Source organism: Rhinopithecus bieti, unplaced genomic scaffold, assembly GCF_001698545.2.
Source record: "Rhinopithecus bieti isolate Rb0 unplaced genomic scaffold, ASM169854v2 scaffold_63725, whole genome shotgun sequence".
NCBI classification, from domain to species: Eukaryota; Metazoa; Chordata; class Mammalia; order Primates; family Cercopithecidae; genus Rhinopithecus; species Rhinopithecus bieti.
This window is the reverse complement of record NW_016824286.1, coordinates 3,047-16,006: the sequence shown is the minus strand read 5'-3', so window position 1 is coordinate 16,006 and position 12,960 is coordinate 3,047.

Genomic DNA, 12,960 nt, shown 5'->3' with positions numbered 1-12,960 from the left:
TTTCTGAACTGACCATTTAATTTTACAATACAGAGTCAGGAAAACCAGCAAGCAAGGGGCACAGGAATGGGGTTGCACAGTCCACGAACCCAGCTTGCATCTTTCATCCAGTGGAAACAAGCAAAACAAACTCAGACTCTAGGGAAAAAAATAGCAAATATAACGAAAGACAATCATATAAATGTTTGAAAGAAGGGTTTAAAGTATTAGCTATTTTCCCTTAGTTTAATTTTAAAAAATCTTAAGCTTTCTGAGAAAACAAGATAATTCTACAGATAAAAAATAGAGGTGGATATGATTAGGACAGATTGTAAGGAACTCAGGAAGACAACATAATTAAGATTTACCACATTCACATTTGTAGGAAAAATGAAATGTATGGTGCAGAAAATAAACTTAAAATTGTTCTCAGTTTATGGAGGGGAAAAAATGGAGGAATATAGTCAATTATAAAAAAAAAAAAAGATGAGAGAAGAGAAAGAATAGAAACCTAAATTGGAATTGCTCACAACTTTTATTATGCATCTTTGAAATGTAAGAAAGATATAAATTTGAAATTCTAATTTTTTCTAGCAAATAGCTTCCAAATGCCAACATTTATTTTTTAGAATGTTTTAATATGCGAATCATAGAAAAATGCCTTTAATTTGATGGAGAGCAGGTTCTAAGCAAATCATGAAATAGACAAGGCAATATTAAGTATTGCCCCTTATTACTATTGTTACTACTAACTATTGTTTGGCCGAAAGCTACCTCCATACATAGTGAATTATTTTCTAACTTGTTGTGTAAACAAATTGCAACCTAACCTGAGAATGTATACTCTTGTAGCAAGTAGCCTAGTCTCAGTCACTCTTAATAGCCAAACCTTCAGTCAATCATAGACTGACAGCTACCACAACATGTCCAAATAAGGCAAAAGCTAAACTGAATGCAATCAGGCTACTTCTGTGGGTCTTTTCCATTTCTCTTTCTGTACATGTGTATGAACTCCTTGAGGAACAGAGCTCTCTGAACTGCTTTTCATCCTGAGTGCTAAACTGTTCCTGAAGAATTTTTCTTCTGCTCAAATAAACTGTTAAATTTAACTTGTCTTGGGTTTTTCCTTTAATACCGTTAACTAATTTTGGAGGTTAAAATGTTTTTATGTTGGGAGAAAGCAGAGCAGGATGGACAAATAGCCTCCAACAACTGTCCACATTGTAAGAATACCAAATTGAACAACTATCCACATACACACAAAAAAACCTTTATAAGCACCTTTATAAGATCCAAAAATCAGGTGAGTGATCACAATACCTAGTTTTAACATCATATTAAGGAAAGAGGCAGAGATGATAGGAAAGACAATCTTGAACTGCTTACACCACCCCTCACCAGGTTTCTGCCAATAGCTGTATGGTATAGAAAGACAATCTGAGCACTTAGGGGAGGGAAAGAGCAGTGATTGTGGAATTTTGCATTGGAACTCAGTGCTCCCAGTCACAGTGGAAAGCAGCATGCAACAGAACTCTGCAAGTGCCAGCGGAGGGAGCCTGTAGCCCAGCCCTAGCCAGAGGCAAATCACCCATCCCGGTGGTTGGAATCTGAGTTCCAGCAAGCCCTGCCACCACTGGTTAATGAGCTCTGGGATCCTAAATGAACTTGAAAGGCTGTCTATGCCACAGGGACTACACTTTCTGGGCAAGTCTTGGTGCTGTGCTGGACTCAGAGCTAGTGGACTTGTGGTGTATGTGACATAGCGAGACAACAGCCAGGGTGGCTAAGGAAGTACTTGTATCATCCCTCCCAGTCCCACACAGCACAGCTGGCCGCTGTGGAAGACTCCTTCCCTCTGTATGAGGAGAGGGGAGGGGACAATAAGGAGGACTTTTTCTTACAATTTAGATACCAGCTCAGCCACAGAAGAACAGAGCACCAAGCAGAGTCCTGAGTCCCCCATTCCAGGCCCTAACTCCCAGATGACATTTCTAAACACTCTGGGCCAGAAAGGAAACCTCTGCCTTGAAGGGAAGGACCCAATCCTGGCAGGATTCATCATCTGCTGACTGAAGAGCCCGTTGGCCCTGAATAATCAATAGTGACAGGCAGTGTGCACCACAGGCCCTTGGGTGAGACTCAGAGCTGTGTTGGTTTCAGGTGTCATGCAGCACATTTTAAGCTGTGGTGGCTACGAGACTCCTTCTGCATTCAGAAAGGAAAAAGAAGAGTAAAGAGGATTTTGTATTGCAGCTTGGGCACCAGCTTGACCACAGTGTGGCAGAGCACCAAGCCGACTCCTAGGGTCCCCAATTCTAAGCCCTGACTCCTGGATGACATTTCTGGATCTTCCGTGGGCCACAGGAAAGTCCACTCCCCCGAACAGACAGACTCAGGACTAGCAGCATCTACTACAAGCTAACTCAAGAGTTTTGGGGCCTTAAGGGAACATTGGCAGTAGCCAGGCAGTACTCACTACAGGCCCGGGGCAGTGGTCGCCACAGGGTGAGACTCCTCTGCTTAAGGAAAGATGAGGGAAAAGTGTGAAGGACTTTTTCTTGTGTCTTGGGGACCAGCTCACCTACAGTAGAATAGAGCACTGGGATTCCTAAGATTCCTGACTTGAAACCTTGACTCCCAGTTGGCATCTATGGGCCCATCTTTAACCAGGGGGGATTTCATTGCCCTGACAGGAAGGAAACAAGCCTGGATGGATTCACCACCAGCTGATTGTAGAGACCTTGGACTTTGAGTAAACACTGGCAGTAGCCAGGCAGTGGTCATTGTGGGCTTTAGGCAAGACCCAGTGTTGTGCTGACTTTGTGTCTGAGCATGTTTGTGTCACCCCGCTCACAGCTCCAGGCAGCTCATCACAGAGAAGGAGATTATGTTTGGGGAAAAGTAAGGGAAGAGAACAAGAGTTTCTGCCTAATAATCAAGGAATTCTCCTGGATCTCACACAAGAGCTACACAAGGCAGGACATCTTTGAGTCTGTAACAGCCACAACATTACTGGATTTGGTCTGTCACCTAACGCAGATATGGCTGCAGTGACCAAAGATGCAAACCACAAAATCAAGCCCCTTTGAATATGTGGAAAGCCTTTCTTAAAAGGACAGGCAAAATAAACCCAGACTGCAAAAATTATAATAAATACCTAACTCTTCAAGGCCCACAAATATCTAACTCTTCGATGCCGACAAACATTCGCAAGCATCAAGGTCATCCATAACAATGATCTCACCAAACGAACTAAATAAGGCACCAGTAACCAATCCAAGAGAAAAAGAAATAGATGCCCTTTCATACAGATAATTCAAAACAGATGTTTTGAGGAAGCTCAAAGAAATTCAAGACAACACTGGGAAGAAATTCAGAATTCCATCAGATACGTTTCACAAAGAGATTGAAATTTCAAAAAAAAAACCAAAAATTCAGGAGCTGAAAATGCAATTGACATACTAAACAATGCATCAGAGTTTCCTAACAGCAGAATTGATCAAGCAGAAGAAATAGTTAGTGAGCTTGAAGACAGGCTGTTTGAACATACACAGTGGAAACAAAAGAAAAAAGAATAATGCATGCCTTCAAGATCTAGAAAACAGCCTCAATAGGGCAAATCTGAGAGTTATTAGCCTTAAAGAGGAGGTAGACAAAGAGTGATCAAGGTAGAAAGTAGAAATGGGATAAGAACAGAGAACTTCTTAAACCTAGAGAAAGATATCAACGTTTCAATAAAAGACATTTATAGAATGCCAAGCATATTTAACCCAAATAAGATTACCTTAAGACATTTAATAATCAAACTCCCAAAGGTCAAGGTTAAAGAAAGGATTCTAAGCAGCAGGAGAAAAGAAACAAATAACATACAGAGGAACTCCAATATTTCTGGCAGCAGAATTCTCAGTGGAAAGCTGACAGCCAAGGAGACAGTGGCAGACATATTTGAAGCGCTGACAAAAAAAAAAAAAAAAAAAAAAAAAAACCTTTAATTCTAAAATGTTATATCCAGTGAAACTATTCTTCAAACATTAAGGGGAAATAAAAACTTTTCTGGACAAACAAAAGCTGAGGGATTTTGTCAACACTAGACCTGCACTACAAGGAATCTAAAGGAAGTCCTTCAATCTGAAAGAATAAAGATGTTAACAAGCAATGAGAAATCATTTGAAGGTAGAAAACTCGCAAGTAATAGTGAGAACACAGAAAAACACAGACTGTTATAAAATAGTAATTGTAGTATGTAAACTCATATTGAGTAGAAAGACTAAAAGATGGACTGATGAAAAACAATAATTACAGCAACTTTTCAAAACATAGACAGTACAATAAGATGCAAGTAGAAACACCAAAAGTTAAAAGTGTAGAGTTTTAATGTTTTATCTTTGCTTGTTAGTTTGTTTATGCAAACAGTGTTATCATCAACATTGTCAGGTATTTGTAAGCTTCATGGTATCATCAAATCCAGAAACATGCAACAGATACACAAAAAATAAAAACCACGAAATTAAAATACACCACCAGAGAAAGTCATCTTCATTAAAAGGAATATAGAAAGAAAGAGAAGACAAGAAAACAAATAGAAAAATGGCCTGAGTAAGTCCTTACTTATCGATAATAGCATTGAATGTAAATGGACTAATTTATACGATCAAAACAGAGAGTTGCTGAATGGATTTTTTTTTAAAGGACCCAATGTTTTGTTCCCTACAAGAAACACACGTCACCTATTAAGACACAAATAGACTGCAAATAAAGAGATGAAAAAAGACATTCCGTATCAATGGAAACCAAAGAAGAGCAGGAGTAGCTATACTTATAACCGACAAAATATTTTTCAAGACAAAAAGTATGAAAAGTACAAAGAAGGGGTCAGTCGTGGCTCACGCCTGTAATCCCAGCAGTTTGGGAGGGTGAGGCTGGAGGATCACGAGGTTAGGAGATTAAGACCATCCTGGCTAACCCAGTGAAACCCCGTCTCTACTAAAAATACAAAAAATTAGCCAGGCGTGGGGGCGGGTGCCTATAGTCCCAGCTACTTGGGAGGCTGAGGCAGGAGAATGGCGTGAACCCTGGAGGCAGAGCTTGCAGTGAGCCGAGATCGCGCCACTGCACTCCAGCCTGGGTGACAGAGTGGAGAACAAATAAGGTAATTAAATAATAATAAAATAATAAAAGTACAAAGAAGGTAATTAAAGGGTAATAAAGAGGTCAATTCAGTAGCAGGATATAGCAGTTATAAACATATTTATAAATATATGCACTCAACACTGGAGCATCCAGCTATATTAAAACAAATATTATTAACCTTAAGAATGAGTTAGAATCCAATAAAATAATAACTGGAAACTTCAACACCACCTCCCCACCCCCCACCACCAACCCAGCATTGGACAGATCATTGAGATAGAAAATCAAGAAAAGCCATATTGAACTTAATCTGCATTATAGACCTAACAGATATTTACAGAACATTTTATCCAACAGCTGCACAATACACATTCCTTTCCTCAGCACATGGATCATTCTCAAAGATAGACCATATTGTAGGCCAAAAAGCAAGTCTAACAAATTTTGTAAAAGTTGAAATTATAGCAAGTACCTTTGGTGATCAGAATGAAATAAAACTAGAAATACATAACAATAGAAACTTTTGGAAACTACACGAAAACATGGAAATTAAACTATATGCTCTCGAATGACCAGAAGGTCAATGAAGAAATTAAGAATAAAATTAAGACATTTCTTAAAACAAATGAAAATGGAAACACAATGTACCAAAACCTACGGAATACAATGAAAACAGTTCTAAGAGAAAAGTTTATAGCAATAAGTGCTAAACCAAAAAATAGAAAAGATTTCAAATAAATAACCTAATAATGCATCCTGAAGAATCAGAAAAGCAAGAGCAAAACAAATGTAAAATTGTAGAAGAAAATAAATAATAAAAAGAGCAGAAATAAATGAAACTGAAATGAAGAGAAAATACAAAAAATAAACGAATTAAAATGTTGTTTTGAAAAGAAAACAAAATTGAGAAACTTTTAGCCAGACTAAGAAAATAAGAAAGAAGACCCAAATAAACAAAATCAGATAAAGAAAATGAGACATTAAAATTGGTACTGCAGAAACTTGATGAATCACTAGAAGATAACATGAACAATTATATGTCCACAAATTGAAAAACCTAGAAGAAATGGATAACTTCCTAGACACATACACATACCAAATCTGAACTATAAAGAAATTCAAAACCTGAACAGACCAATAATAATTATTGAGATAGAAGTCATAATAAAAAGCCTCCCAGCAAACGAAAGCTGGGGACATGATGGCATCAGTGCTGAATTTAACCAAACATTTAGAGAATTAATACCAGTCCTACTGACACTACTCTGAAAAATAGAGAAAGAGGGAATACTTCCAAATTAATTCGATAAGACTGGTATTAACCTGATACAAAAAACAGAAAAAGACATGTCAATAAAAGAAAACTACAGGACAGTATTCTTGATTAACATTGATGCAAAATTTTTCAACAGAACCCTAGCAAACCAAATTCAATGACAGACTAAAATGATGACTCTTCATAACCAAGTGGGATTTATCTCAGGGATGCAAGGCTGGTTCAACATATGCAAATAAATTAACATGATACATTATATCAACAGAATGAAGCACAAAACCATATGATCATTGCAATTGATGCTGAAAAAGCATTTGACAAAATTTAACATCCATTCGTGATTCTTGCTATAGAAAGAATATAACTCAACATAATAAAAGCCATATGTGACCCACAGCTAGTTTTATACTAAATGGGGAAAATCTAAAAGCCTTTCCTCTAAGATCTGGGACAAGATGAGGATGCCCACTTTCACCACTGTTATTCAACATAGACCTGGAAATACTAGCTAGAGCAATCACACAAGGTAAATAAATAAAGGTTATCCAAACTGGAAAGGAAGAAGTCAAATTATCTTTATTTACAGATGATATGAGCTTTTATTTAGAAACATCTAAAGAAAGACTCCAAAAGAAAAATATTAGAGCTAATAAATTCAGTAAAGTTGCAGGATACAGAACCAACACACAAATATCAGTGGCATTTTTATATGCCATCAGGGAACTATCTGAAAAAGAAACAAAAATGTAATCCCATTTATAATAGCTGCAAATAAAATAAAATAGCTAGGAATTAACCAAAGAAGTGAAAGGTCTCTATAAGGAGAAGTATAAAACTTTGATGAAATAAATTGAAGAGGACACAAAATAAATGGAAAGTTATTCCATGTACATGGATTAGAAGAATCATTACGTTAAAATGTCCATATTACCCAAAGCAATCGACATATTCAGTGCAACAACTATCAAAACGCCAATGGCATTCTTCACAGAAATAGAAAAAAAAAGTCCTAAAATTTATATGAAACCAGAAAAGACCCAGAATAGTCAAGGCTATCTTTAATGAAAAGAACAAAACTGGAAGAATCACATCACCTGACTTCCAATTATAATACTACAAATCTATAGTAACCAAAACAGTATGTCACTAGCATACAAAGAGATACATAGACCAATTGAAAAGAATACAGAACTGAGAAATAAATCCATATGTGTACAGTGCACTCATTTTTGACAAAGGTACCAAGACATACATTCAGAAAAGGGCCATCTTTTCAATAAATGATGCTGGGAAAACTGAATATCCATATGCAGAAGAATGAAACTAGACTTCCATCTCTCAACATATACAAAAATCAAATCAAAATGGATTAAAGACTTAAATCTAAGACCTCACATTATGAAAATACCAAAGGAAAACACTGGGGAAATTCCAGGGCATTGGTCTGGGCAAATATGTTTTGAGTAATATTCCACAAGCACAGGCAACCAACACAAAAATGGGCAAATAGGACTACAGGAAGTTAAGAACCTTCTGTACAGCTAAAGAAACAATCAACAAAATGAAAAGACAATACACAGAATGAGAGAAAATATTTGCAAACTGCCTGTCTGACAAAGAATTGATAACCAGAATATATAAGAAGCTCAAACAACTCAATAGGAAAAATCATAATAATCCAATTAAAAATGAGCAAAAGATCCGAATAAACATTTATCAGAAGAAGACATAAAATGGAAAATAGGTATATGAAAAAATGCTCAACATCATTGATCATCAGAGAATGGCAAATTAAAACTAGAATGAGATGTCATCTCACCCCAGTTAAAGTAACTTTCATCCAAAAAACAAGCAATAACAAATGCTGGCCAGGATAAGGAGAAAGACCACCCACATATACTGTTGGTGGGAATTTAAATTAATGAAACCACATTGGAGAACAGTTTGGAGATTCTTCGAAAAAATAAAAGTAAAATTACCGTATAGTCCTGCAATCCCACTGCTGGGTATATACTCAAAAGAAAGTCAATCAATATATGGAAGAGATACCTCCACTCACATGTTTACTACAGCACTGTTCACAATAGCTGAGATTTGAAAGCAACCTAATTGTCCACCAACAGATAAATAAATAAAGAAAATGTGGTGCCTATACAAAATGGAGTAATATTCAGCCATGCAAAGAATGAGATTTTGACATTTGCAACAACATAGACGGAATTGGAGATCACTATGTTAAGTGAAATAAACAAGGCACAGAATGACAAACTTTGCAGGTTCTCACTTATTTCTGAGACCTGAAAATTAAAACAATTGAACTCATGGAGACAGAGAGTGGAAGGATAGTTACCAGAGGCTGAGAAGGGTTGTGAGGGGATGTGAGGGAAGAAGGGATGGTGAATGGATTAAAAAATAGATAGAATTAATAAGATCTAGTATTTGATAGTTCAACAGGGCTACTACAGTCAAAAATAATTTATTGTACATTGCAAAATAAAGGAGTATAATTGAATTGTTTTAGTACAAAGAAAGAATAAATGCTTGAGATAATAGATACGTCATTTACCGTGATGTGATTATTGTGCATTGTATGCCTGCGTCAAAATACCTCATGTACTCCATAAATATATGCATCTACCATGTACTCACAAAAATGAAAAATAAAAACTTTTCATATTGATTTCCATTTTACAAAAGTGCTCTCAGTTTCTCAAGTAGCTTTCGTGAGTTAAAGATTTCATAATTTCTCACTCCTTTCAAAAGCTACCTGTCCCAACTTCTGATTACTCAAATACCTCCCCTCTGCCCTGATACATCTAAAGAAGTGCGTTACAACTACACTGAATGGAAATGCTACTCCCTCAAACAGGCATACACAGATAAAACGTATACATATTAGTGCAGGGATCTTCAGTATCTTAAAATAGGGCCTCAGGTTTACTCATTTTAATTAATATGGGATATTGAATGAATTGTGCAATCAATAATATTTTCCAAAGTCACACTTCTTTATGGAAAAATTCTGTAAGATGTAGAAAATCAGCATGTTTTAATGATATTTTATCAAGTTGCTTTAGGTTTTTAAATTGTTCTTTCACTTTTCACCTATATTTTTAACACTATCAGAAGATTAGATTGATAAGCAATGATTAAGGAGAATAAAAATAAAAGTATTTGTACTTTCATGCTCAAAAAAGTAACTGATCTACTATACACACACACACACACACACACACACACACATTTCATTAAGAAAGCAAAATCAGGCAAAGTCTTCAAAATCTTCATATCTCTTCTAATTACCATTAATTGTCAAAAAAAAAAAAAAACAGACTTTTCTGAAAATGATTGTCTCTTAAAGGAAAACTTGTATCTCTATTCACAAAATAGAGATCAGAAATTTTGTATTTCTTATACCACGTGTGTTTTTTTCTTTATCATTTTTTTTTCTTCCTCACACCAGCCAATTTTCTAATTCCCCAGACACCAAATAGGTGTCCTATAATTTAGTTCAAATCTGACACTATCTACCCAGATTTACTGTGCAGGTAGTTAGTGTCAGACTCCACAAGTTTAAAGACTCAGTCCCCATAAGACTGTCCTCATGTCAGATGCCAGTCACAAATAATGGGCCTGCAGGGTACCTACACTTCTTTCCAACTTGGCTACAAAGTCAGAGGTTCCCACATCTCTCCCCTCAGTTTTAATAATTTGTTAAAGCGGTTCACAAAACTCAGGGAAACATTTACTTATATTTACCAATTTATCATAAAAAGTACAGGTGAACAGAGAAATGAAGAGGTACATAGGGTGAGCTCCAGAGGGTCTGGAGCTCAAGGGCTTCTATCCCCATGCAGTTGTGGTATTCTACAGTCTTGGTATGTGGATGCATTCACCAACCTAGAAGCTCTACAAACCCTACAGTTTATAGATCTTTATGGACGCTTCCATAAAAATCACAGGTAGCAAGTTCGTTTATTATAGGCATAGGTGTGATCATTTATTAACTCCATCTCCAGCCTCTCTTCCCTCCCTGATAGATGGGGGTTGGACTGAAAGCTCTAAGCTTCTCTAATAATAATTTAGTTTTTCTGATGAACATCTCTCATCCTGAAGCTATCTAGGAGTTCACCAGGAATCACTAGATTAGGATAACTGATGCTCTTATCACCCAGGAAACTCCAGGGGTATATTAGTCTGTTCTCCCACAGCCATAAATAAATGACTGAGATCGGATTATTTATTTATCTATTTATTTAGAGACGGAGTCTAGTTCTATTGCCCAGGCTGGAGTGCAGTGGTGGATCTCAGCTCACTGCAAGCTCCGCCTCCCGGGTTCACGCCATTATCTTGTCTCAGCCTCCTGAGTAGCTGGGACTACAGGCACCCACCAACACACCTGGCTGACTTTTTGTATTTTTAGTAGAGATGAGGTTTCACCATGTTAGCCAGGATAGTTTTGATCTCCTGACCTCATGATCCTGCCGCCTCGGCCTTCCAAAGTGCTGGGATTACAGGGGTGAGCCACTGCGCCTGGCCAGATAATTTATTAAGAAAAGAGATTTAATTGGTTCAAGGTCCTGTAGGCTGTGAAGGAAGCTTGATGTTGGCATTTGTTCAGCTTCTGGGGAGGCCTCAGGAAGCTTCCAATCATGGCAGAAGGTGAAGGGGAGCAGGCACATCACATGGTGAAAACAGGATCAAGAGAAACGGGGGAGATGCCACACACTTTTCAATGACCAGATCTGTGAAAACCCACTCTCTATTGTGAGGACACTACCAAGGAAACGGTAGTAAGCCATTCATGAGAAATTTGCCTCTATGACCCAATCACCTTCCCCAGATTCCACCTCCAATGTTGGAGATTACAATTCAACATGAGATTCTGGTGGGGACACAGATCCAAACCACATAAAGGGGATTTAGGAGCTCTGTGTAAGGTGCTCCTGTCACCCTCATGACTCAGGAAACCTCAAGAGTTTTAGCAGCTCTGTGTCAGGAACCTGGGACAAAAACCATAAATGATTTTTTTTTCTTAATGTGTTACATCTCCTCATCACATGAAAGGCAATAAAACCATTGAACTGATGTAATTTATATATTTCAACTTATTTTCATCTAGAGAGTGATCTTTTAGAGATTATTTTTAAACATTATAGCAGATATATTTTCTTTAGAACATTTCTGTATAAAAACATAATTCTCAGAGACCTGCACAGAGACTGGAATGTGTCAATTGCATGGAAATTACGAACATGATACTCAATCCATGTTTCTTGGGCAGTTTATTTTTCCTACTGATTTGTGAAAACTGCAATGAAATAACATTACCATTGACAATTGAAAATGCCCAAAGTATTTCATTAGAGCCTGTATTAGTTTGCTTTTACACTGCTATAATGACACTACCTGAGACTTGGTAATTTATAAAGAAAGGGGATTTAATTGACTCAGTTATACAATCATGGTGGAAGGTGAATGGGAAGCAATTCAGGTCTCACATGGCGGCAGGTGAGAGAGCAATCATGAGGAAGCGCTAGACACTTATCAAACAGCCAGATTTTGTGAGCAATCACTATCATGAGAACAGCAAGGGGGGAAATCCGCCCTCATGATTCAATAACCTCCCACCAGATCCTTCCCTTGACACATGGAGATTACAATTCGAGATGAGATTTGGGTGGGGACACAGAGCCAAACCATATCAGAGCTTGATACACATTTTTAAAAACAAAAAATATATTTTCTCTACAAATTAATCAGTGATTTAATCCTTCACTTAAGAAACTGTTTAAAAATATTTGACAAAATATACTATCACCCTCTTTAAATAACCGTTGCCTGAAAGCCTAAAAATTCATTGCTGACCGAGAATGTGTCTCATTTGCTTTGGTTTACACATGCCTAGCCCATCGTAAATATTAAATAATTGTTGAATGAAATAAAATGTTGAATGAATTAATTAACTTATATCTCACTAGCTGCATTCTCTCTCTTCTCATCGCCTCTCTCTCCAGAGGAACAAAACGTTGGAAAAGTAGGAAGAGACATAAAAACTTTATAAATTACAGATTCATTATCTCTAATTTAAATTTGATTTTTGTTGTGGGTTATTGATATTTTGATTAGTCTCTCATTGTCCTGCTTAAACTCTCATCTCTTCTCATGCCACCATCTTCACCCTCATTAAGCTGGGGTCATTTCCTAGTTTATTGAGAAAAGATGGTGATAATCTGTCATTAAATAGCTCATTAACTCTCATAATATTTTCCTCAATATATAAGTAACCTTAACTATTTATAAATAACCTTAACTATTTCTATTATATGAGTGAGAGAGAGAGAGAGAGCACTCTCCAAATAAATAGATAATTTTCTCTATTTCAATAAGACACTGAGTTTTTTGCTCTTTCTTTCCAAACACATTTTACTTCCCCACTACTGTGTTTACAATTCTAGCGCTTTGTTTTCTTTTATTTTTACAAAGACAAATAAGTTAGTGGTCATTGTTTACAATCCCAGTGTTTTAAACTGCACATTAATGTTTCTATACCTTTTTGTTTTTTTTTTTTTTTT